This window comes from Protopterus annectens, chromosome 15.part0 (assembly GCF_019279795.1).
Source record: "Protopterus annectens isolate FY-2018-M chromosome 15.part0, PAN1.0, whole genome shotgun sequence".
NCBI classification, from domain to species: Eukaryota; Metazoa; Chordata; order Ceratodontiformes; family Protopteridae; genus Protopterus; species Protopterus annectens.
This window is the reverse complement of record NC_056749.1, coordinates 685,969,656-685,996,155: the sequence shown is the minus strand read 5'-3', so window position 1 is coordinate 685,996,155 and position 26,500 is coordinate 685,969,656.

The window sequence follows — 26,500 nt, the reverse complement described above, 5'->3', positions numbered from 1 at the left end:
CCTCACAGCAAGAGGTTCTCCAGTTCGCTGGTCAGCCGGGGTGTTTTCTGTATGGAGACTGCATGTCCTCCCTGCTTTCATGTAGATTGTCTCCGGGTGCTCCAGTTTCCTCTCATGTCACAAAGACATGCATCTGGAACTTTTGTCCCCAGGCTTCTGCTGAAAATTGGCTTGTTCCAAGTCGGACTTTTCCAGTAAACAAATGTTAAATAAATAAATAAAATAAAAAAATAAAATCTATATTATTTGATCAAGCATATGTGCAATATATGCATATTGTAAAGATTACTTAGAACAATCATCAGGCATAGTTTGTAGTTGTTAAAAAGTATAGTTAATGTAAAAGCAGAATTATTTTATTTATATCGTACTAATTTATTGCATGTCACGTGCGATGGTACTAATTATCTTCTTTTTTTTCTCTTACCCTACCCCTTATCTTCTTTTTTATTTTTATATGTGTGCTCACAGTGTTCTGATGTCATCGATTTCTGCCAACTCACAAAATGATTTACAGCACAGGGAGGTAGGCCAATCTCTGTGGCTCAACCTGACCCCCCCCCGCCCAATGGCTCCTTCACTGATGTCCAGCACATCTGGAACCCAACCTGGCAGTACTGCAGGTAGCATTACCACAGCAGCTGGTTCAGTGGTACCCTCCAGGGGTATTGGCAGAGGTGCTGATTTTGTCGCCCACCAGGAGATGCCAGGAATGGTGAGAGGTTGTGGAAAATACCATTGTTGCACACCTCGGACAGATACAGAAGATGCTCACTAGAATGCTGGGCAAATGAAAACATCAAGCACTTCAACAGCAAGAGTGGCAGGGGAATGATGAATACAGTTCTGAGAGTGAGGTCTGCATTCTCACTGTTCCCATGTTTGATGAGCATTTGCAGCTGATGCCCCCTCCCTATCCCCAACCTGTTGTGTCCCTCACCCTGTCTCTTGTCTAGTTTGTCCTGTTTGTCTAAACTGCTTCCTCAACTACCCTACTTTCCTGACCATGAAATGCCTATGTCCCTTACCCAACATGCCTCGCTTACTGAAATAAATATTAAAAAATGGGCACCCATCCCAGAAAAAATATCGTCCCATGTATAACTCTCCACTTCACACATGTGTCTTCTCGACACACTTGGTTGGGTATAATTGGCTAAACAACTTGATTGCATTGTTGTCATTCATATTTGTTGAGGTGACAGTCCAAATTCAGCAAATATTCTATACATGTTCATTTTACACTGTTGAAAAAGTGGATAGCTATGGTTCTTTCCTAACTCCCTCCTGCACATTCCTATATTGCTTTCCCTTTGTTCTTTCCCCTGCCTGCCATTTCACCACTTTCCTATGTACCCCATTTTCACAACTTTAATCTGGTCAAAAAATAGAATCACACACCATACATATATAAGAAATCTCCAAATGAAGCCTTTCATTTTTTGTCCTCTGTGTTTGCGTGGATTTTGGTATCACACAACAATGCCGAGCAACGGTGATTGTCTCTCTTCACATCCTATGGCATTGTGCGGTTACTTCCGTGCAATGCTGCTTAAATCTGCTATGCTAAGGAAACACAGTTAAAGTAGAATAAAGGCACTCATATTAAAATTTCATTTAAAATATTTATTTAGACTGATGACTGTATAAATATGTAACTCCATATGTGTACTGTTGACATAAATCACTTGAGCACTATTTGTTTTTTTACAGTAATTCACTGTAGTCATTCCCTCTCACATTTCCAATAATTACTGCATATAATTATTTACTGACATCATTTTATTCATTTTTATTTAATGTTTGTTGACCAGGAAAGTCTGACTGAGAACATGCCCTTTTTCAGCAGAGGCCCGGGGGAAAGCCCAAAACATAATAAAGATTGTTACAAACAGCAAATTATACAATATATAAGCTCATACAGTAGTGATACATACACAGATAACAAGATGTAAATATAGATATTCAAGAAAAAAACAGAACAGACAACTATACAAGAGAAAGATAGTGAGAGTAGTTATTTTTCTTTGTTTGCAAAGGTATTATTAACTAAGAGAAAAGTGAACTTAGAGTAGGATGTAGTAGAGAAGTTCAGAAAAAAAGAGAAGAAGGATGAGGCACAGATGAATAGACGGGGGATTGAGAGATTGTAAAAGGGGAGATAAATGGGAAAGAGATAGACTCATAACAGGTTGAGTGAATAAAGATCACCAGTGAGGTGTAGTGAAGTAAAGCCTAAAAGATGGCAGGGTGGGGGGAAGGAATCAGCACAAGTATAAGGCAGGAGCAAGGCCAAGAATTAGATAGGTGAGATTTGAGGAGAAATCTAACTGTAGGTGATTTGATGTGGTAAGTATGTTTTGGGGGATTGAGTTCCATGTTTTAATAATGCGGTTGGAGTAAAGAGAATCTCCAGAAAAGTTGTTCGATTTTGTGACTTGTAAAAGGAATTTGTCAGAAGATCTAAGTAGTCTTTTATTAGCTTGGGGTTGAAGTAGGTTGCAGAGTGCAGGACACCTGTCTGGGAGGTAAAGTATGCTGTGGGCTATAGCGAGTTGGATGTATGTGAAGTAACTGGGGAGCTCAAGCCAGTTTAGTTGGCATAGGGCAGTTGAGTGATGAGATCTATGAGGAGAATTGGTGGCAAATCTGGCAATTTTGTTGTAGCAGGCATCTAGTTTTGCTAGATCTGTTTTGTACAGGTCAATGAGAATGGGTGAGGCATAAACAGGAGTAGAGAATAGGTGTTTCCTGGCAATAGATTGTCTTGTGGAGTCAGTCAGGAAGGGTTTGACTCTGCAGAGAGAGCCTAATTTAATGTGAACTTTTTTTATACTTAGGGTAATGTGTTTGTCAAATCCCCTGCTATTTTTTTTTTCACTAAATATTTTTTTTTACTATTTCAAATAAGATGTCTTAAACATTACATGAAATAAAGATAAATAACATATTTACAATTCTAAAACATTGCTAACTTCAAACCATTATATAACTATTTACATTGGTGTCTATGCAAATAATATTGAAATTCTATATTATATAAAGTTAGAAACATAAGGTGATATATCTTCTTTGATATTTTCAAGTATTTCCAGTACTTTCATCCAAGAGTAGTAGTAAGAAGTAGATCTTTTAGTTCTGTTCTTCACTGTTAATATTTCCATGTGAGCAACTGTTGTTGTTAAAGTCTCAAATTCCTTGAACGTAGGCGAAGCCTCATTTTTCCAGTGTATAGTTATGATTTTACGTGAAATTGCCAATAGTGACCATAGAATTTTAGTGTCTTTTTTGGTACACAGTTTGGAATAGGAGAGTTGAATAAAATTAATGACTTTGTTAATTGAAAATTATCATTATAAACAGTCTGAAAAAAATAATTAATGGATTTCCAGTACATATTGAGACATATACATTCATAAAAAACATGCTGCCAATCTGCTTTTATCTTGGTATGGCATCTCCAACATTGATCTTCAATAGAATACATTTTGGCTAACCTATGTGGTGTATAGAAACTTCTATGTAGATATCTCCAAGTGAATAATTGCCAGTATTTTGATAATGTAGAAAATTTGGAAGATTTTAGAATGTTACTTTTTTCTTCTTCAACTGGAGTATGGTTGTTTATTAAAGTATAATAATCCCAGTATGATTTTTCATGATAGTTTTTTGTTTTTTTAACAATTTTATAGATATTAGACAAATAACCTGTACCCTGATAAGGCTGTTTTGTGATAAGAATAAGGTATTCAATGAGTTATGGAGCTTCATGTCTAACTGAAGGTTGCATTTGTTCTATTTTATTTATAAGAAAATGCCTTAGATTTTGTAAAAACAGCCAATTGTCTTTATTTATATTATAATTATAAATTATCTGTTCCTTTGTTAGAAGTTTCCCTTTCTCTATAAGTTGATGCCAAAAGAGTAATGTTTCTTCTTTAAGTATATTTATTTTAGATATTTGGAATGTATCTAGAATATTTGGTGTAAAAGCTATAGGGAAAATAAGAAAAATCCAAGAATTAATATTTGGTATTTTGTTTATATATGTTCTGAACACTGAAAGTGTAGAGCTTACATAGTTTGATGGCAATTTATTAATATTATTTCTTTTCCCTAAAAAATAATCTTTTAACATCCATAAGAGGGGTGATGGTATTACTGTTAAGTTGTCTTGTATGTGATTATAATTGATTTCTATGTAAATCTGCTCATGGGCTTGTTTCCATATAGGTGTGTATGAATTATTTAACCATAGTGTTATGTTTTAATAACAGATGAGGTAATATATAAATCAATATCCGGTAAATTAATTCCACCATCTTCCCAATCTGGCAAATGTTTATTTAAGGCTATACGGGGTTTATTTGTAAACCATAGAAAATTTAAAATTAGTTTATTGTATCTTTGAATAATATATTTGGGAGGTGGCAATGAAAAATTTTGTATTAAGTATAATATTTTGGGAAATATGTTTATTTTAATAAGATATAATCTGTCTGCTGTTGAAAAGATATATTTATTCCAGTAACCAATTGTTTGTTCTATTTTGTCTAGTATTTTATTATAGTTAAATATTAGAGAATCTGTTAATTCATTGAGTAGATTTATTCCCAGATATAATAATTTACTTTCTGTTACTATATATTTGGAAAATCTTTTGTTTATATTATTTTTTTTTACAATTACAGGGCATAATTTTAGTTTTGTTTTCATTAAATTTTAAGCCTGAAATATTTTTAAATTTATTCATGGAGTTAAATAGAGCATTCAAAGACTCATTTGCATCTGAGAGAGTTAATAGTATGTCATCAGCAAAGAGTTGGATTTTAAGGTTTAACATGTTATTAATACAAATGCCCTTTATGTTATTGTTTGATCTGATTTGATTTGCAAAGGGTTCTATGAGTAATGCAAATAACAATGGTGATAAAGGGCAACCTTGTTTAGTTCCCTTTTTTTTGTTATAGGGCCTGATCTATATGATCCCAGTTTGACATATGCAGTAGATTTTTCATATAGTATTTGGATAAGATTATTAAAATTAGAAGGAAAGTTATATTCTTTTAAAACTAGTGAAAGAAAGTTCCAGTTAACCGAATCAAAAGCTTTATTAATATCTAATGAAATTACATTTAAATTTAGGACTTTATGTTTGCTATAATCTATTAATGTTAGCATTCTTTTAATATTATCTGAAGTATTTCTTCCTTTAAAAAAACCTGTTTGATCTTTGTGAATTAAGAAAGGAAGAAAGTGTTTGATCCTATCTGCGTATATAGCCATAAACATCTTGTAGTCTATACTGAGTAATAATATTGGCCTATATGAGGAACACTGTTTTTCATCTTTATCTGGTTTGATAATTGGGGATATCAATGAATATTTCCAAGAGGGTGGTATATTCAAATCTTTATTGGCTATATCATATACTTTTAATAATAAAGATATGGCTTGATTGGGTATTAATTTATACATTTCTGGTAGCATATTGTCTGGGCCAGGTGCTTTATTTGTCTTGAGCTTTTTAATTTGTGATTTTAATTCTGTCATATTGATTGGTTTGTTTATAATGTCTATTTGTTCTTGTGTTAATTTAATATGAATATTGTTTTCTAAGTATTTTTTATATCCTTAGTAGGTGTATCTTGAGTATTTATGGAATTATCAATGTTAAATTGGAGTCTGAATGCTTCTAAAATATCATTTAGTTCGTAACTCTTTTGTTAGTATTGGGAATAAATATTTCTTTTATTTGCTTAGATTTAATTATTTTTTTTGTTCTATTAGTTAAGTATCTCAGGTGTGCTGAATTAGTAGAGTATGAGTTTATTTTTATCTTTTCTAAGTTAATCATAATCTTATGGTGTAGCAATTCTGTATACTTCTTATTGATTTGTGTAAGTTCTTGAACTTGAGTAGCATTACCCTTTTGTATTTCCAGTTTCAATTTATCTGCTTTGTTTTGTAAGTCTAGCATATCTTTATTCCATAACTTCCTTTTATTTATGTACCAGGATAATATCTTCCCATATGTAACTGCTTTTAATGAATCCCAGACATATATTTCTGAAATATCTTCTGTGTAATTTATTTCTAGAAAGTTTTTGATTGTTTCTTCATAAAATTCTTTGAAATCTCTCAATTTTGTGATATAGGAAGGTATCCTAGTAATGGGATTTGAATAAAATGGTGTAAGCTCTATCTCAAAGACTATGGCATTATGATCAGATAAAGGACAATTTATGATTTTGACTTTGTCAGTATTTGTTATTTGGTCATTGGCAACATATATTCTATCAATTCTAGAGTTAGTTTTATATCTATGAGAATAAAATGTGAAGATTAGTGAGTCTGGTTCTGCAAATTCATTTATATCTTTAATACAATGTATCTATAAATTTTGATAGTGCTTTAGAGATGGGTTGTTTTCTTCTTTTGGATTTAGAATCTGTATCCTTTTCATTCATTATACAGTTGAAGTCTCCTGCCAATATCAGGCTACCCTTAGTTAAATGAATTATCTCTTCAAAATGCTGGTTAACTGTTTTAATCCTAGTCCTGGGATCCAATATAGATTTACTAACGTATAGATTCTCTTATTTAACTCTATTGAAACTAGACAAAACATACCTGATGTATCTTGATGAGTAGTAATTATTTTAGGTGTTATAGTTGAGTTAAGTAGTATAGCTACTCCTCTTTTTGTTTTGTATTGAGAGTTTATTAGTACTGTGTAATTATTAATATTTAAGTTGTTTATATCTCTATCTAATAAGTGTGTCTCTTGTAAAAAGACTATTTGTGGTTTATGTAAGTTTATGTACTTGAATAGGCTTCTCCTTTTATTACTATTATTTAGACCATTAACATTTATGGATAAACATTTCATTTCCTAGTTTTGAGTTTGTTTTATGTGTGAGTTTATGTAAATATTGTTTATTCTTAGTTCCATCTTGGATACAGTATTCAAAAAGTTTTTCTTGTATGATTTTTGCATGTTTCTGAGTGACACCAAAGTGATAGAATAAAAAAACAAAGAACTTCCAAACTTGTAATTTTAACCTTAAAACCATTCCCTATTGCTATGAGGTAATATACCTCTTCGTTTGGTTAGTGAATCTAACCAAACAAACTTTCTACCCTCACAAATAATATTTGGATCAGTTTCTCTTATCCTCTTAGTTTTAAATAAAGATAATTGAATAATATATTAAGATAATCTAATCAGCTAAAATATATACATATATTCTTTACTCATCTTATTGTAATTCAATAATACTTACTTCTAAGCAGGTTTCAAAAAGGTACAAATATTTAGATTAAGGTAGTATCATTTCAAAATAATTTAGGGTATTAATAAACATCATGTTAAAATCTATAACTGTATATTTCATACATCTGTTGAAAACTATTTACTGACATTACTGTATAATACAGTACCATTGTTGTGCAATTGTTTTAGACTACTCAAGTCCGAAACCAGTGTTTAAATTAATATTTGCAAAGTCATATTGGAATAAAACATGAATAGTTCTGAAACCACATCATATTTCATGTTTAACATAAACTGAAATGCGATACAATGTATAAGTATATTAATATTTCTTTAGTAGACATTAAATATGTTCCTCTGATTGCATTTTTCAGCTTTTCAATGACAATTCCCATGGCTGGAGACAACAAGATCACAATTTAGACAGCTCCCTTATCCAAGAGACCACTCATAATGTTGTTACCTGATTGAGTGTCTTGTTGCCAACACTTCCATCAACCCTCAGAGGGACCCTGCACAATGAAAACTGACACAGTACAGAGGTAAAACTGCAGCGCACTTGACCACACCCTCAAAGCAAACATCTATGTATATCACACATCAACTCCCACAGCTTAGACTGACACCCAACCAGTGCGTCTATCTGCTGACAACAAGTGCTGGAGATACAATCCTGACCTACTCAACACCAGTAATTCAATCCTATGACTGAACAAAAGTATACTGGAGAACACATCAAAACAATGGAAGCTGCCAAGATTCAAACCACCATGTACGAAAATATTACAGGCCAAAATTCCCAACCCATTTTGCAGCAAAGAGACAAAATGTATTCAAACCATAGGGTAACACCTTTACCACGTCAAAAAGGTGTCCAAGAAGCTTGTTTTTCCTCCAACATCGGGGGACAGCCACGATGATCCATGCACTACAAGAGTACCATTTTATCCTGGCAATTGCTTCACGACTGTATATAGAAACATTTAATCCAAATCATTAACAGGCACCACAACAATATTTCTCAGAAAAGTTGTTTTACAGCCAATGACCAGACAGAATGCATCATTGAGAGGATACATTTATCAAATGTCAAGTGCCCCAGCCATAATACAAGTGTCTCCTCAAATCAATCCCCAACGAATCTACTGCCCACCAAACTTGCAGACCAATACTGGCATCCTTTCATGCAGTCACATTGAAACACAAAAATACAGGTCCGCTGATCAGGAACAACCAGGCTCTCAACTGCCAGACAACACACCCGTCTGCAGAAAGGCCCAAGAATCATAGTTGCATTGTCAAGCATCCTTGTCCACACTAACAGTAACATGATATACCCGCATACACTAGTATTGTGTCATTCTTGATAATGTAAAAAGCCAGGCAATATTATAAGAAGGGTGAAGCCACAACCAGGCAACATAACAAGAAGAGCACAGCCGCAGTCACCATTCAGATGAGCAAACGGGAACAGCATGAGCCATCTAAGGATGGATAGCCCGTTGAGTACCTGCCACAATGCATGCCCATAATGCATGGCAACCCAGTAACAAATTAGGGTGTGGGCTAAGCCTCTCCCTTCCACTCAAATCAGATCCAACACAATATGTGTGTAGAACACAGATGCTTGACAAAGCCCAAAGCCACATGGGATATAAACATTGTATAATTGACACACGGGTCAAATCCACTGTTGTTATGTTACTCATTATAGTTGCCTATACAATCATTGCTTCCACTTTCTCCATCTAGAATACCATACCGCCATCTAAATGTTTGATTTGCCAAATGCACATCCAACCTTCTTGTTGCATCCCACCTGCCCACCCGAGGGCATACCTTGGCAGCAGGACATCAGTAGTATTCTGCAGGAGCACCAGCGTGGAAATGGCAACCCTCCCCAAAACAAACCTGTCAGTTGCTCGACATTTACTAGTTTCTTTAGAGAATTTGTAAAACAGCAGTGATTTTATTTGCTGATGATTAATTTCTGCTTTTTAAACTCTGCTGTATAAAACATAGTAAGGGATAGCTAAAATGTCTGGAAATCTAAACTGATAGAAAGACAAGCAGATATATGTCCTTATCTATCAAGGTGCTAGAAGACATCAGTAGCCATAAACTGAAAGTGCTTCAAAAATAAATATCTGTGTATATTTATATGAACCCTTTATATTATTTATGTTTCCTTAGAAGGAATTTAGGTTTCTGTATCTTTAAATGTGAACCTAGCTTATTTTCTGACTAGGCGTCAATTAGAAAGAGTCAGGGGATGGCGTACACAAGTAAATGCGACAAGCAATAAGTGACTCAAGTTTCTAGTGATGTTTGTGGCTGTTAAATTGTCTCGAGAACCAAGCAGGAAAAGGTATGTGTTTTTTTTTTTTTCTTTTCCCTTCTCTTATTTGCTGACAAACTCATGTAGTGTGCATAAGCACTCTAGTTCTGGAGTAGTGTTCACAACTGTCAAACTTTGCATTTTAAACATGCTATGCCTTATTTCTCTACAAAAGAAAAGACAACAGGATATCTAAGCTAGTCACAAGCATCTTTCAACTCCAGATGTCTGGAGCCAAAACACACATGACTTATAGCCTCAAAATATCACTTAAAACATATTTTTTCACTGGACTATATCAGTATGTGCATATGGGTCAAAAGCAGAACATCTTTTAAGATTATTTAAAGTAGTCTTATGATACATCCTAACTGAAATCCTTCATTTCAAAAGCAACACATTTCTGCCCAGCATTAGCGTTTATCCAAACAGGGACACTTTTAACTTATAAAAAGTAATACTATCAGGGATGTAACTAATAATAAGTTATATAGCAGCCATTACTATACCTATTAAGCAATATAACCATATACTGATTAAAGTATTATAAGTTAATGAAGATTTAATAAAAAGAAGAGAAAAATAAAAACAACAAAACACAAAGAGAGAAAATAAATAAATAAATAAACTAGTTGGGAACATTATTATGCATTGATTACTCTGATTAAGAATATGAAAATAATAGATGGATAATAATGAAAAATAAACTAATGTTTAAATTATGCTTAGTATATTGATGTGATTTGAGATAAATGTATTTACATTTATGCTAATTTTGACATTTAAAATATAATTGAAAACAGTACCTGCTTTGGTGTAACTTGAAGACAGTAAGAACTTTTCTTTTGTTGTTAGTATTATTATTTAGATTTTTACAGAATATAACATATGTAAGATTATTTGTCCTTTAGTTTTTTTTTTCTTTTGCTCAACATTTTTCCAATTATTTACTTCAGCATTTCTCTTTGGTGTACTTATTGTCCAGTCCATAGATTCTTCATGTGTTAGGATGCTGTTGTTGGTAAGGTATTTTATTGCTGAATCTACTTTTTCAAAGATTTTTATTCCATTTGGTAGAAAAACTTTCAGTCTTGCTGGAAATAAAAGATGGACTTTCAGTTGCTTTTTCTTCAAGGTTTTTTATTGGTAGAAATTCTTTTCTTTTGAAACCACCTTTGTAGAATAATCATTGTCAAATCTTATTAATGAATCATTGTATTTGATGGGAGTCTTTGATCTACTTCCAGATATTATGGGTCTAAAAGGGGGGTTATTTATATCCTTATGTATTTTGGGTATGCCCACTATAGTTGCTATTACTGGGTATTCTACTTTTAAAAAATTATAAGTGTCCTGGGTAATTCTATTATCCATCAAATACTCATCTAGTGCTAAATCTATTTTGCGATATCCTATGTTAATTTCATTTTGTGAAATGATATCATAATTACCAGTGTCTACCAATATACTTTGTACCTTATTAAGATAATCTGTTTTATTATAAAGTACTATACCCGCACTTTTATCTGGCTTCATGACTCTTATTTCCTTATTATTTATTAATTCATCTAGACATTATTGTCTTTCTTTTATTGTCAGGTTATCTATAAATTCATGCTTTTTTATCACTTTATTATATTCATAGACATCCTGACATACACATTCTTCATAATTTACAACATTTTTATATGGGGCAGGTATAAAAGTACTTTTCTTTTTAAGTTGATTGGGTATGATGATTTTATTTTTATTTTAGTTTTCTTTCTGAAACATAAATGCTAAATTTAATCTACGACAGAACAATTTAATATCAGTTAACACATTTACAAGATGAAATTTCACCATAGGTATATATTTCATACCTTTTTCAAACAATGTGAAATATTCCTCCTGCACTTCCATAGTAGTATAATTAAATATCTTCATATCTTTATATATCACTACTATATGTTCTTCATCATTACAGGGGCACTTATCACTATTATCATTGTAACTAGTACCATCTAATGCTGTATCCATAGGACACAATGTGTTTTGAACATAAGGGATACTATCTATCTTTTGTTGTCCCTTTGATAATAATTTACTTTCTTTACTGGTGTGTAGTACCTCCCCCCTTGAAAATTCATTCCTGTATCATTAAAACCATCCCTATTCATATTCATATTTGTTCTATATGTATATTCACGCCCTTGTTTCCATATATATACCCTATTGTCCTGATACTGTTCCAAATCCCGTTGTATTTTCTTCTGTTTCCTCTCAAATATCTTACTAGCTCTAAAATCAGCTGACTTATACTGTTTTTCATATAATTCTTTCCATTGTGGAAACAATAGATCAGACACTATTTCATTATTTGCTTTGTCTATATCACTAACTATACCACTTAATTTCTCATCATTTTTCCTAACTAATAATTTCATATAACTTATACCAAATTCATCAAATAATTTATTAAATTCCATTCTAGTCTCATAGGTCAAATTCACTCCCATTGGCATTTTAAAAAATCTTAAGCCCATGGGAACTATACTTAATGCTATACATTTAGTTAGATATGCATTATCAAGCTTAATACATTTAGCTGTAAATAGTAGTTTCCCTAAACCATAAATCATTTCCTTTAACGTACATCCATTATTATTGTTAGGCACATTTCTATTTAATCTATCACCATTAAAAAGTCCTTTTGCATTGTCTTTAAAAACATAATCATTAGTCAAAAAATTGTCAAGTTGGTTTAAAATACCAGTTTTTTTCACTCCGCGTGAACCAACTACATGAACGCCACTTGGGCTAGATGTATTCAAAACAGTACCTTGTGTAACATTTATTTTAGGTTTCGCCGTTGCTGCATACGTTTTTATAGCTGCCAGCCGTTTCGACCGAGCTCCCAGCCGTTCACTGTCATCATCCACTTGGAATAAAGAAAAATCAAAAGTGATGTCCGGTTCAGTCGTCTGGCTGATATCACGGATGTAGTTTATACCAGCTAATTCTCCATCTTGCCGCATATTCAATTCCGGCTCCATACAATCACCCTGTTTGTCATTCCCCATCTGTCCATTCGGTATATCTGCCTGAGTAGGTGAATTGGTTTTACAGGTGGGAATAACATAATCAGCATATCCTTTTTCATTCCTTATACTTAATAAGGATTTTTGTAACTGACTGACAACATCAGTCAAACGAACAACATTTTCTTTCAAACAGACCATTTCGGATCTGATACGAACCAGTTCTTCCTTGTCCAACAGAGTTTCTGTCACTTCCATCGTACTGTCCATAGTATTCGACAGATAATACTACTGCGCACAGCCAACAACAACTGAAAGTTATACTCGAGAGACGAATTATCTCTCAATTAGGTTTCCCCAGTACCAGTGAAGCACAACTCGAACAAGTAAAACTGGAAGATTTAATGAATAATCCAAACAATCCAAACTTCAAAAATACGGTCAAGCGCTTTCATCTGTACTATACAGACTTCATCAGAACCACTAATACAAACAGCTGATTAGTAATTTAAAAACTTTTTAGCGCCATTTCTTACAAGCGCTCTGCCTCTTAGTGAAATTTAAAGTGCTACTGCAATATTATAACATAAAATATTATACACATCCAACAATTACTATATAAACATATAAAAATTAAAATACATCACTGTATGATACAAATATGAATATGACAACAATTAAATTAAATTAATATAGATATAAATATAAAGCCTCATCCATTTAGCAATATTAACACTATAAAAGTTCTAAAAAAGGCTTTATAGATATATATTCATATATATATATCCACTTTTATTTATGGCTTTGTCCAGCTTTGTTGGTCTAATAGGTCGAGAGGTAAAGTACACAGTACAGAAACCTATAAAAAGCAGTATAATTTTGAAAACAGCATCACAAAGCACATATATACTAAGATCTCAGTCAGCTGTGTGTCCTGGGCATCAGACAAAAGACTTATGTATTCCTGAATCCAAAAGATAGAAAACAAGGGTTATTATCATTTGCATAGGGTGTTGTTGGGGGGGGGGGGGGGTCAGGAGGCCAAGGCTGACACAAAAGGTAGTAAATGAGTGAGAGTAAGAAAGACAGATATGCTGATGTTTGGAAAAAGTATCAAATGGCCACTGAGACAGAATGAGCTGTAAGCCTCACAAATGACCCCTGTAACTGTTATGTGTTTGTGTCTGTATGGGGACTCAAGGTGAAATGTGTGTGTGTGTGTGTGTGTGTGTGTGTGTGTGTGTGTGTGTGTGTGTGTGTGTGTGTGTGTGTGTGTGTGTGTGTGTTGGAGTGTATGCAGCAACACAGCTAGCTCTATGTCCTGGTATGTTGACAGGTGTGAGCTGTGCATAGTAGAGGTAACAGCTCATCATGCATTATCATCATTCCCAACCACAAGAACTGGCTCTGCCAGGAATTGCACTGGCACATCCATACCCATGGTCAGATGCACTGCTGTTACCTGAACATGACTGATGTCTGCTGGGTGAGCTCTCCTCAGGAGTATGCCCAGGACCAGAACCCCATGGCCTACCAGATCTGGTTGTGGACACTTCAATCACTGATGGAGCAGTGGAAGTAGTGTCACTACAGGAGCAACACCAGGCATGGCCACTTTGGCTAACATCAGATGATGATGTTGACCTATGTCTATGTGGATGCCGCCCCCCTTCAGCCGACATTCCATCATAGACACTGCCAGCTCCATCATGTCATTCATCTGATCCATTGAATCAGCTACACAGTGGAGGCTGACATGCATGTCAGCCTGTGCCACATCTACAACTCTAAGCATGTCCTCGGAGGCCCTTTTGGAATGTGCCTCTACTTCCATGATGGTCCTAAACATATGTCAAGTGGCATGTAAAGATACACTAGGATCAGGTTGAGGGTGGACAACAGGCCTCCTCCGAGCTCACCCTAACAACCATCCTGCATGGCACCTCACCCACACTTTCGCTATGACCAGAGTCTACTGGTATTGAAACCATAGTAACCACACTACCCTGAGCAACTGTCACCCTCCACCAGTCCAATATCTGAGGGCTGACTGGAATAGGTATATGTAGGCCTACTGGCTGTGTCTGATGGACATATACATGATGGCTGAATGTCAACCTCAGTGTCAGATTCAATCTCTGCACTCCCCAACTGTGCTTCTGTTTGGCTACCATCATCATCGTCGGAGTCTGACATTACTCTGACATCAGGTGGTAAGAGTTTTATACTTCCACTGGCAGGATCACCTGTGATAGTAAGCAACAAGCACAGGAAAGAAATTAATGCCTAACTAAAATTTAATATAGGATAACAAACTTACACTGGTGACACTGTCACAGATGGTACAGTAACACACACGCACACACACACACACACACACACACACACACACACACACACACACACACACACACACACACACACACACACACACACACACACACACACACACACACACACACACACATATATGAATAAATGCATATTTCTGACAAATGGTCATCAATAATCAAATAAAAATGTTTGGATTACCATATGCAGATGACTCCACACTTGCTAGGAAAGATGGTCCTGGAAGAAGTTATGCAAAAGTTAAGGACACAATCATCACAATTCCAATAACACAGGGGGACAGAATTGTTGCCTTTATATGTCTGTTAACAATACTTTTAATTGAAACTTGGCTGACAGGTCCACCCAAAGAACCTGTGTAATGAACACAAATGTGTTGATAACTGTTATCAATTTAACTGTAGGTTCAACCAAAAAAAATAAAAATTAAAACAATAAACTATTACTTGCAATATTTTACTATACAATAAAATGTTATAAATTGACTTATGTAAGTTTACCTGGAAGCTCATCCTGGGACATACTTGTCCTCTCAGAAACATCAGCACAAACATCAATCACATGTTGTTGTGCACTTTACACTGAGCTCTCTGGATCCCTGACAGTGAACAGTAACTCTTTGTTTTGTGTTAGAGGTGGCTTTGTAGCACCCCCTCCCCATAGCCAACTGTTCATGGGCAGCTGCAGCTACTCCCCTCCAGGCTGATAAAATCTATCAGTGGCCCTATGATGCACCATATCATAAATCCTGCTGCACCCCCCCCCCCACCATGCCATTGATGTCATTCACTGTCTGTTTCCAGACCTAAAATTCTGTCAGACATATCCCCATGTCCTCTCTCAAGCAGAAAGGGAGCAAGGCACCTATATGCTTGGACAACTGCATCATTTTCCGAGTCACTGAATGAGGATCGGTATGGTTGGGTGCCATAATCCTAGGTAACATAAAGCAGAAAAGAAGGCTACAACACATAAATATCACATAATTAAATTCCTGCTTATATATATACGTGTATTATATTTTCAATATTACCCAATGGAGAAACACAGTTCAGGTATTAAAATACAAGGTTATGTGGTTGTAACATATCACACTTACACAGAGCCAAGGTTTTATACATAATAAAGGAATAACAAGAGCAAACCTTTTGTAAACAACTTTTGTTGTGGCAATACACAAATGGTACTTGGCTCCCCCACCCCCCAAAAGAAGTTCCAGTGAGACAGAGTTCTTTTAAAGAACTGGGAAATGACAGTTTGTGCCAAGCATGGAATAGCACATTAGTCGATTGTTATAAGTGGTTTCGAAAATTCTCACAAAATGTGTACACATTTACAACAGAAAAGTCATTTTTATATGATTGCCAGTCACCTCTCCCTGTGCCTGGCACTCCCCTACAGGTGTCTACAGGCCATCTTAGAAGCCTAATAATCCCCTGTGTCATTGACAATATAGGACATTATATTTCACAGAAATAACATAGAAGAGTGTAAGATAACCAGCTGTAACAATAACACGTGCTGAAAGTTAATAAGGCTGTGTATCTGAGAAAGTAAAATGCCTTGACAAAAATGCCTATGCTAACAGTGAAATTATAAGAACTGCATACATATAAAAGTTCTATTTTCTAATGCATAGATAGATATATATATATATATATGTATATATATATATATATATATATATATATATATATATAAAATATTTATCCTTGTAACATGTAAACAAATATAGCATGTAACTGAAAAATTCAGTCATACCTTAGCAAGTTGAGAAGTCTTCTGTGTAGATAAATGCAAATTAATAGCAATCTTTTCTGTGTTGTTCACACCTTCAAGTTCCCTAGCTACACGGTTACCTTTATAGTGTAGCTTCAAGCCTCTGAGCATGGTGAAGATGCAAATGAGGTGTGAACTCGTTAGAATTGCTGAATTCCAAAGTTTCAATTTCATGTAGTAGGTGTAAATATAGTGTAAGGAATACCTCAGTGTTAGTTGGTAATGAATTGCAACTGTGAATGATTACTGGTAGGGGAGAAGGAAAACACAGCTGCAATTCAGACTCACTTACTTGCAGTGGGTGTGTCACCCAGGTTACCACTTACAAAGTAAAGTGTAGAAGTAATTGTATCAGGCTCTTAAATGAAAGTGAGCAACACACATTTCATACGTTTTGTTCACTAATAGCCAAACGCACATGCCTTTCTTGTAAACTGTTGTATACTATTCTCACACATTTTAAGGACAATGATACAAACTACCCTACAGATTGCATGTGTGGCATTAAAGTACAAAAAAGAGAAGAATGAACACTACAAAGAGAAGACAAAGTTGCACTGGTGCAAATAAAACTCCTAAATGGTTGTGTGATCAGTCATTGCACTAAATATGTAATTACCACACGTACAAACAACTGAGAGTGTACAAGTGTTATGTGTCTTGTTAATACTGTGGGAGAAGTGGGACTTGCTTGTGTGCATAATAATTTGCATTTGTGCTGCAAAGCTGTTTTTGTGGCAAAGAGGGATAATGCAACTTTACTGTGTTTAGTAGGTTCATTAGTCTGACAGTTCAAATCCAGAGTTGTGTGAAAAAATGTTATTTTTGTTTTCTTTTTTAAAAAAAATTAATATTCGTGCAACAAATGGCTTAACACAAAGATGGTGAAATGGATAAATAAGTAACATTTTGTATAATTTACTTCTATGATAAAGACTGCATAAATTACAGCGTTGAATCAAGCGTGTGTGTGTGTGTGTGTGTGTGTGTGTGTGTGTGTGTGTGTGTGTGTGTGTGTGTGTGTGTGTGTGTGTGTGTGCGTGTGTGTGTGTGTGTGTGTGTGTGTAGCACACCTGGTAAACGCCATGAAGTGCAAACTATATAGTATATTTAGATCATGGTTCAAGTCTCCCCATTTATCTTTTAATGATGAAACCTAATAAATACTTGTTGCAAGAATAATGCAAGTTGAGCTTTGCCTGTCACATTTGTGTGTCACTTACTTTCACACAAACATGGTCTAATGGCCCAGACAACAAGCAGATACTCTCAGTTTCAAAAAGTATACATTGCTGCACTTGCCAATTTCAAAACGGATATCTTCTATCATATTTTGTTTGTCACCATGCAAACATGCTAATTGGCATTGCACGATGGTCATCAAGCTTCCACAATACCTGCAGGTCCACAACACCTGCTGACAATAGGCAGACACTTGTCAATTTCAACACGGATACATTCTATCATGTGTGGTTTACCAAACATGCAAAGCAGTGCTGTGAGGTAATTAGCACACATGCATGCATAGTAATGAATGTCAAAATATACCACTGCTGGCTTGTTGTTTCTGTGGCAGCAGTTGTAAGTTAAAGGTTACGATACAGGTAAGCCTGGGTTCTGATCCAGCAACAGCAAAACTTTTATTGCTGCTGTTCTACTTTACTTTTTATAAAAATTAACAGTATAAAAATACTTACAGACAGAAATAACTATCTATAACAGGCACATTGAGCATACACAGGAGATCAGATATATATTACATGTGTAACTGTGGGCATCAACTCTTTAATGTATATGTATAAATAATAAGCAGGTCTGACAAAGTTGCAATGAGCCCTCTGAACAGTAAAAAACACACTTCTAGCCCAACCTTCCCTGTGGCAAATGGTATAAGTTAAAGCTCACTATACAGGAGATGCATGGTTCTAATCTAGCACACTCCTAATTTTTCAATGCTTCTCCACCAAATTAAAAAAAAAAAAGACAATGCGAACATAATTATAAATAACAATATGTATGTATACCACTGTAGCTCATATGAATTATATGTCTGACTGAGGGTATACTGATAATTGTGTTCCTGTAATTATAATTGTCTTTTCTGGCCTTGAATGGACTTCAGAGTTCAATGATAGTCATAGACACACATGAATGTATAAACCATGACCATGTCAGGTCACACAAGTACATGGTTAACCCCTCACTCTGTCATGTGTATATGAATTATATATATTAAAGAGCATGTCTGACAAGCACTTCTTGTGTGGCAAGGATGAAAAAAATTACCTATGTGGAAAATATATTTTGTCTATTTTACATAGATTTCAGTCCCACATTGTGCAAATTAATTTCACCAGTGTGAAGCCATACACAAAATGTGTCAGGTCATAAAATGTATACCCCCAATCTATGTCTGCCAAATTTAATCAACTAAACAGTTACAACAGCAACCGACCCATAAACTAAATGCCAACTGTCAGATTAACGTTCCCATTTTAAAAACTGCCTTCTCACTGTTTGCCACTGTTGCTCTTCACTTAACAGCTCGGAAACATGGTTGGCATGGTTGTTCGAGTTTGCACACTGGCATTAAATGCAATAACAAGAATTGGTGATAAAACACTGTTAACTGTTGTTGTTTGATCTAAACAGACATGACAGGAACTAGAACTGAAGGTTCCAAATTTAGGGCTCAAACATGGGGTGTGGAGGAGTCCAGAATATTTATTGAACTTCTTGTAATGTGCCACAGCCATAGGCTGCTGGAGGGGGACTATACTGGGTCTCAATACAAATCTGAGGCTTGGAATAGTCTGGTCAATGGTGTCTCCAGTGCGACTGGTATTCTATGCACTAGAGATCAAAGCAGAAACCACTATAATGACCTGAAAAGGTGCAATCAGGAACAATTCAACCAGTGGCTGGATAGGTTTAGGACTGCTGACATCCCACGCTTGTGTAAGTATAAGGATAATAATGTGAAAAATTAGATAAAAAGCTGGATATAGCCAAGACTGGTATGCATAATGCTCTTCTCTTTTTCTCCCCTTTTTCTCTTACAGCCACCCAGGAGATAGCCGTAAACAGAGATGCCCATGCTGAGTGGAAAAACTAAGAGAAGCAAACAGTATATTTACAACAAAAAATAATAAAAATACATTAGCTAAAGTATTGCTTTTGAATACATTATTAGGAAATTAAGCATGCATATCTTAATTGTAAAATCAAGTATGCATGCTTCAGTCTGTCACTCAGTCCAACTGTAGAATCAATTGTAATGATACATTCAGATGTTGTGGGTTCAAATCCCAGAAATATACAGTACAATAATTTAAAAATGTTACATAATAATTTCAAAACAATTGACATACATGCCACTATGGTAAGCTAATCTAAGTTTGGACGGTGCAGTGGTACAGGAGTTAGCATTGTTGCCTCACAGCAAGAGGTTCTCCAGTTCGATGGTCAGCCAGGGTGATTTCTGTATGGAGACTGCATGTCCTCCCTGCTTTCATGTGGATTGTCTCCGGGTGCTCCAGTTTCCTCTCATGTCGCAAAGACATGCATCTGGAACTTTTGTCCCTAGGCTTCTGCTGAAAATTGGCTTGTTCCAAGTCGAATTTTGCCATTAAACAAATGATAAATAAAAAAATAAATAAAATAAAAAAATAAAATCTATATTATTTGATCAAGCATATGTGCAATATGTGCATATTGTAAAGATTACTTAGAACAATCATCAGTCATAGTTTGAAGTTGTTAAAAAGTATAGTTAATGTAAAAGTAGAATTCTTTTATTTATATCGTGCTAATTTATTGCATGTCACATGCAATGGTACTAATTATCTTCTTTTTTTTCTCTTACCCTACCCCTTATCTACTTTTTTATTTTTATATGTGCGTTCACAGTGTTCTGATGTCATCAATTTCTCGCAACTCACAAAATTATTTACAGCACAGGGAGGTAGGCCAATCTCTGTGGCTCAACGGCTCCTTCACTGATGTCCAGCACATCTGGAACCCAATCTGGCAGTACTGCAGGTAGCATTACCATAGCAGCTGGTTCAGTGGTACCCTCCAGGAGTATTGGCAGAGGTGTTGATTTTGTTGCCCACCAGGAGATGCCAGGCATGGTGAGAGGTCATGGAAAAAGCCAGATACAGAAGATGCTCACTAGAATGCTGGGCAAATGAAAAGATCAAGCACTTCAACAGCAAGAGTGGCAGGGGAATGATGATAACAGTTCTGAGAGTGAGGACTGCATTCTCACTGTTCCCATGTTTGACGAGCATTTGCAGCTGATGCCCCCTCCCTATCCCCAACATGTTGTGTCCCTCACCCTGTCTCTTGTCTAGTTTGTCCTGTTTGTCTAAACTGCTTCCTCAACTACCCTACTTTCCTGACCCTGAAATGCCTATGTCCCTTACCCAACATGCCTCTCTTACTGAAATAAATATTAAAAAATGGACACCCATCCCAGAAAAAATATCGTCCCATGTATAACTCTCCACTTCAAACATGTGTCTTCTCGTCACACTTGGTTGGGTACAATTGGCTAAACAACTTGATTGCATTGTTGTCATTCATATTTGTTGAAGTGACAGTCCAAATTCAGAAAATATTCTATACATGTTCATTTTACACTGTTGAAAAAGTGGATAGCTATGGTTCTTTCCTAACTCCCTCCTGCACATTCCTATATTGCTTTCCCTTTGTTTTTTCCCCTACCTGCCATTTCACCATTTTCCTATGTACCCCATTTTCACAACTTTAATCTGGTCAAGAAATAGAATCACACACCATACATATATAAGAAATCTCCAAATGAAGCCTTTCACTTTTTGTCCTCTGTGTTTGCGTGGATTTTGGCATCACAAAACAATGCAGAGCAACGGTGATTGTCTCTCTTCACATCCTATGGCATTGTGCAGTTACTTCCATGTAATGCTGCTTAAATCTGCTGTGCTAAGGAAACACAGTTAAAGTAGAACAAAGGCACTCATATTAAAATTTCATTTCAAATATTTATTTAGACTGATGACTGTATAAATATGTAACTCCATATGTGTCTGGGAGGTAAAGTATGCTGTGGGCCATAACGAGTTGGATGTATGTGAAGTAACTGGAGAGCTCAAGCCAGTTTTGTTGGCATAGGGCAGTTGAGTGATGAGATCTATGAGGAGAATTGGTGGCAAATCTGGCAATTTTGTTGTAGCAGGCATCTAGTTTTGCCAGATCTGTTTTGTACAGGTCAATGAGAATGGGTGAGGCATAAAGAGGAGTAGATAATAGGTGCTTCCTGGCAATAGATTGTCTTGTGGAGTCAGTCAGGAAGGGTTTGACTCTGTAGAGAGAGCCTAATTTAATGTGAACTTTTTTTATACTTAGGGTAATGTGTTTGTCAAATCTCCTGCTATCGATTATAATATCAAGAAGCTTAGTGTGAGAAACAGGTTCTATTTTAGTGTTACTTGAAAAATGTATCATGAGGGGGGAACAGGAGGTCTGATGGTCTGTTGTGTGAGAATATCATAAGTTTAGTTTTATTGGGATTGAGAATTAACTGAGCATCAGAGAGCCAAGAGTCAACCTCTGTAAAGGATTTTTGGGTTATATCTTGGAGTTTTGAAAGAGAGGGGGCTGTGCATATGAGTGTGGAGATGTCAGTGTATTGTATGGTAGTTGCCTGATGGGTGGCAGTCTGAAGCTTGTTGGTGAAGATGAAAAATAGGAGACGACCTAGAATGGATCCTTCTGGCATGCCTAATGTGACAGGAAGTAGAGAAGAGTTTGTGTTGCCATTTTACAGCCTGCTGATGGTCAGATAAGTAATTGTGAAACCATGTAAGGGCAGAGTGGCTTAATTTAAGGGATGAAAGTTCATTGAAGAGTTTATGATAGGAGACTGCATCAAAAGCTTTGGACATGTCAAGGAAAATGGAGGAGACTAGATGGTTATTATTTCTGAAATGGCTGATAGACTTTGTGAAGCTTACGAGAGTTGTAGTGGTACTGTGGTTGGGTTTAAAACCATGTTGGGAATTAGTTAGAATGTTATTGAAAGTTAAGTAAGGCATGACTTAGGAATGGATACATTTCTCTAGAATTTTGGATAGCGGTGATAAGATAGCAATTGGTCTGTAATTGGAGAAGTCTGTAGAGCTACCGCCTTGAAGTAAAGAAATCTTCCAAGTCTTGAGAATGTACTGTTCTGTTATGGAGCGATTGATTAAGAGGGTGAGAGTTTGTGTCAGCAGCCACCTTGAGAAATTCAGAATGGAGATTGTCATCAGCAAGAGGAGTAGGCCTAAGTTTATTGAGTAGTTTTTTATGGTGCTGTTTTTTACAGTTTTGAGGGAAAAGGTGTAGGAAGTATTGTCAGGATCTGTGGGAATGGTTAGAGGAGTATTGTTGTTGGTTTGGGTCAGGGTTAGTATAGAGTTTGTAAAGTAGGTGTTTAATGGTGTGGTTAGACTGTCTGAAGAATTTGTTTGGGTAAGTGTTAGGGTTTTGGGTTGACCTGGTTTTAACAGCTGATTTACAGAAGCCCAGAATTTTTGAGGATTGTTTTGGTATTTTGTTGGGTTGCAAAGTAGTAGGATTTTTCATAATTTTTTAACTGATTTTTGGCTTTGTTTCTTAGAAGACAAAACGAATCAAGGGAGGTTTGGGTTTTGTTGAACTAGTATTGAACCCAGGCTCTGTCTCTGGATTTAGGTAATAGTTCAGCTTCTCTTGTCAGCCAGGGAGCAACTTTTTGTCTTAATTCTAATAGTTCTAGGAAGTACTAAGCTATTTAGGATGTCTAGAAGTGTGTTATTGAAATATGATAGGGAAGCATTCAGTGAGAGTGATACTATTGGGGACCAATCACATTGTTGTAATGTAGATAAAAAATTTGGGGGTGAGAAGTGGTTTTTTTTGTATGTCTGTCTGAATCTAGTGTTTTTGGTGATCATGAATACATATGTAAAATATTAGATAGAACTGGATTCGAACCCTGTATTATCTGTGATCAAACAAGAGCATACTGCTCTTACATCTGCTGCCACAGAGTCAGCTAGGGAGCAGATGTGTTTCTTCCCCTCAGTACTGTCCAAAGTGTTGACTGCTGCACCTCTCTACTTAGCATGTTTGCATGGAGGAAAGTGAACCAAACCAACTCTTAGAATTTTCTGAATGAAAAAGAAACCCGCTTTTGCTTGCCACTTAACTATTTGAAAATGGAGAAAGCAGTATAAATATATTTTAGATGATACAATTTATGACACAACACATCCAAAATTAACTAATTATGAACACCACAGTATCTGTTAGCTTTGTCCACCATAGCCGGTATGGATAAGTACTTCTCAAGTTCAACCTGGAATTCTTAAATGTGTATCTTGCATGCGCAAACACTTCGTCATCAATTGCACAAACCACTTGGTCGGTGGTGCACTATGGAAAGCGCTCATTAGCATGTATTACTTAGTTTACTGTCTAGTTAAAAAAAAACAAAAGACATCTTTATTAAATTGTAATGCATAAATAACATAGGCCATGTTACATATAAATGCAAATAAGCCATAGTGACACAATCTCAGTTGCAAACATTATACATTCCAAACCGTGTCGTCACAATTGTAGCTGCAAACATTATACATCACCTTTAACATATCTGGTCATTGTTAGTCCACCATTACATAGCTCATTCAAATCCTAATTTCTTTTAAACCTTGTTCCTCCTCTGCATGAATTGATCCCACAGTTCCTATTTTTCTACATAATTTGCTCCTACCCTTTTCTAAAGATCCCAGTTCCAGCTGTTTTAAGTGTTATTATCTTCACTACTTCTATCAAAGTTGGTTTAGATGTTGATTTACATTTTCTAGTAATTTATTTTATGGCATCCATCATAATTAGACCCAGCAAGTCCTTACTCAGTTTAGGCAATTCTGAATTTGTATCATAGCTCAAAAAATAATTTCCCTAATCACTCCAACTTGGTCACCTAGCATCTCCGACAGAGCAGTCTACAGGGAATCTTTAAAGTCTACCAACTCATCACACTCCCAGAAAATATTTTCCCAGTTATCTTTTTCTGCCCCATCACACCTCCAACATTTGCTGTCTACCTGAGGAAAAATTCTATGAAGTCTGCTTGGGATATAAAAATATGTATGCAAGCACTTCCAGGCAAAGATCTGAAATCTTCTAGATTTTGTTGCATATTTGGGAGACATACATATATCCCCCCATTTTTTCTTTGTGAATTGTTTATCTAATCTCTCTCCCCAGTCCTTCCTAACCTCTTCTGATTGATTCCTATAGTTATCATGCAATATTTTATGTGGTCTACTAATTATTCCTTTCTTAACGGCAACTTGTCTAGTTACTCTTCATCCCATTAAAGTATGTGTAAAAACACAACCAAAGGGAAGGCCCTTTTTAATTGCTGAATATACATTTACACTCAGTCATGTGTTACCTTTAACCGTGCACTTGAAATATGGTATCTCAGTACTTGTTCCCAAATATCAACTACATTACAAAAATAAATACAAAAAATACATTATTACATAACATGTACACCTTTATAATGACAATACACATTCATATTGCCTTATACTTGTATTAATGTGGACAGCAATTCTTCACAAATATGAACACACAAATATGATCACAAAAAAATGTGTGTGTCTGTATGTGAAAATGTAAGTGTGTAATGTACACAACATCCTGGGAAACAACTGCATGTGTCTTATTTCTGCTATATGCATCAGTGACAGCTGTTTGCATCTAGTTTGATAAGCTATCTTTTAAAGTATACCTGCACATTGGAAATACAACAGGAAATAGCACAGCCACGCTTTCAACAACTTTCTCATAACAGGATATGTTAACCAGATCATATAATGATGATGGCATTATCTATAAAGACCACTATGACAAGCAAATACATAGTTCAGAAGAGCATAACTTTACATCTTAATGTCAGCAATTTAGTCCCATGGAGTGCAAATATCTTGACAGTTGTACATGGCCACCCATCCATTTCATACAGGCCTCCCAGCATCTTTTCTCAAACAACCAGTGATGATGTCATCCACTATAAGTTGTCCAACAGCATCATCAAAGTTGGAGATGTGATGTGGCACTTGCATTAAGTACTGAGACCTCTAGCTGGTGTACTTAGTTAAAGGAAAACTCCACCCTAGAATTAAAAGAGTATTTTTCACTCTATCTTTGTTTCCTGACCTATTTTAACATCTCAAAATCACTCTAAGTGCTTTATTTATAATATTAGCCTAATTTCCACAACATGACTACCAATGGGGCTTGATGTATCAATGTGATATGGCACTCCCATAACCCTTTCTCAATTCCTGAGACTGCAAAAGAAAACCCCGAACAAAGGCCTATAATTTAGTTACTTTTCTGTCTGTCTTTGGTCTGAGCCAAACATAAATGTAGGTGATTAGAGAAAGAAAAGAAGCAGCCCATTTAGCAAAGGTAAAGAAAATAACAGTGACCCTCCCAAATCCCATTATACGTCAATGGCATGGGAATTCAACGTTACTTCCGTACATCTGGCATGAGTCATGGGAAAGAGAAAGGGTTAAGGGAGTACAAGATCACATTCATACAAGCCGCATTAGTAGCCATGTTGCGGAAAATAGGCTAAAATTACAAATAAAGCACTTAGAGTGATTGTTGCCACAGCCATGGGGACACAGTAGATGAACAAAAATC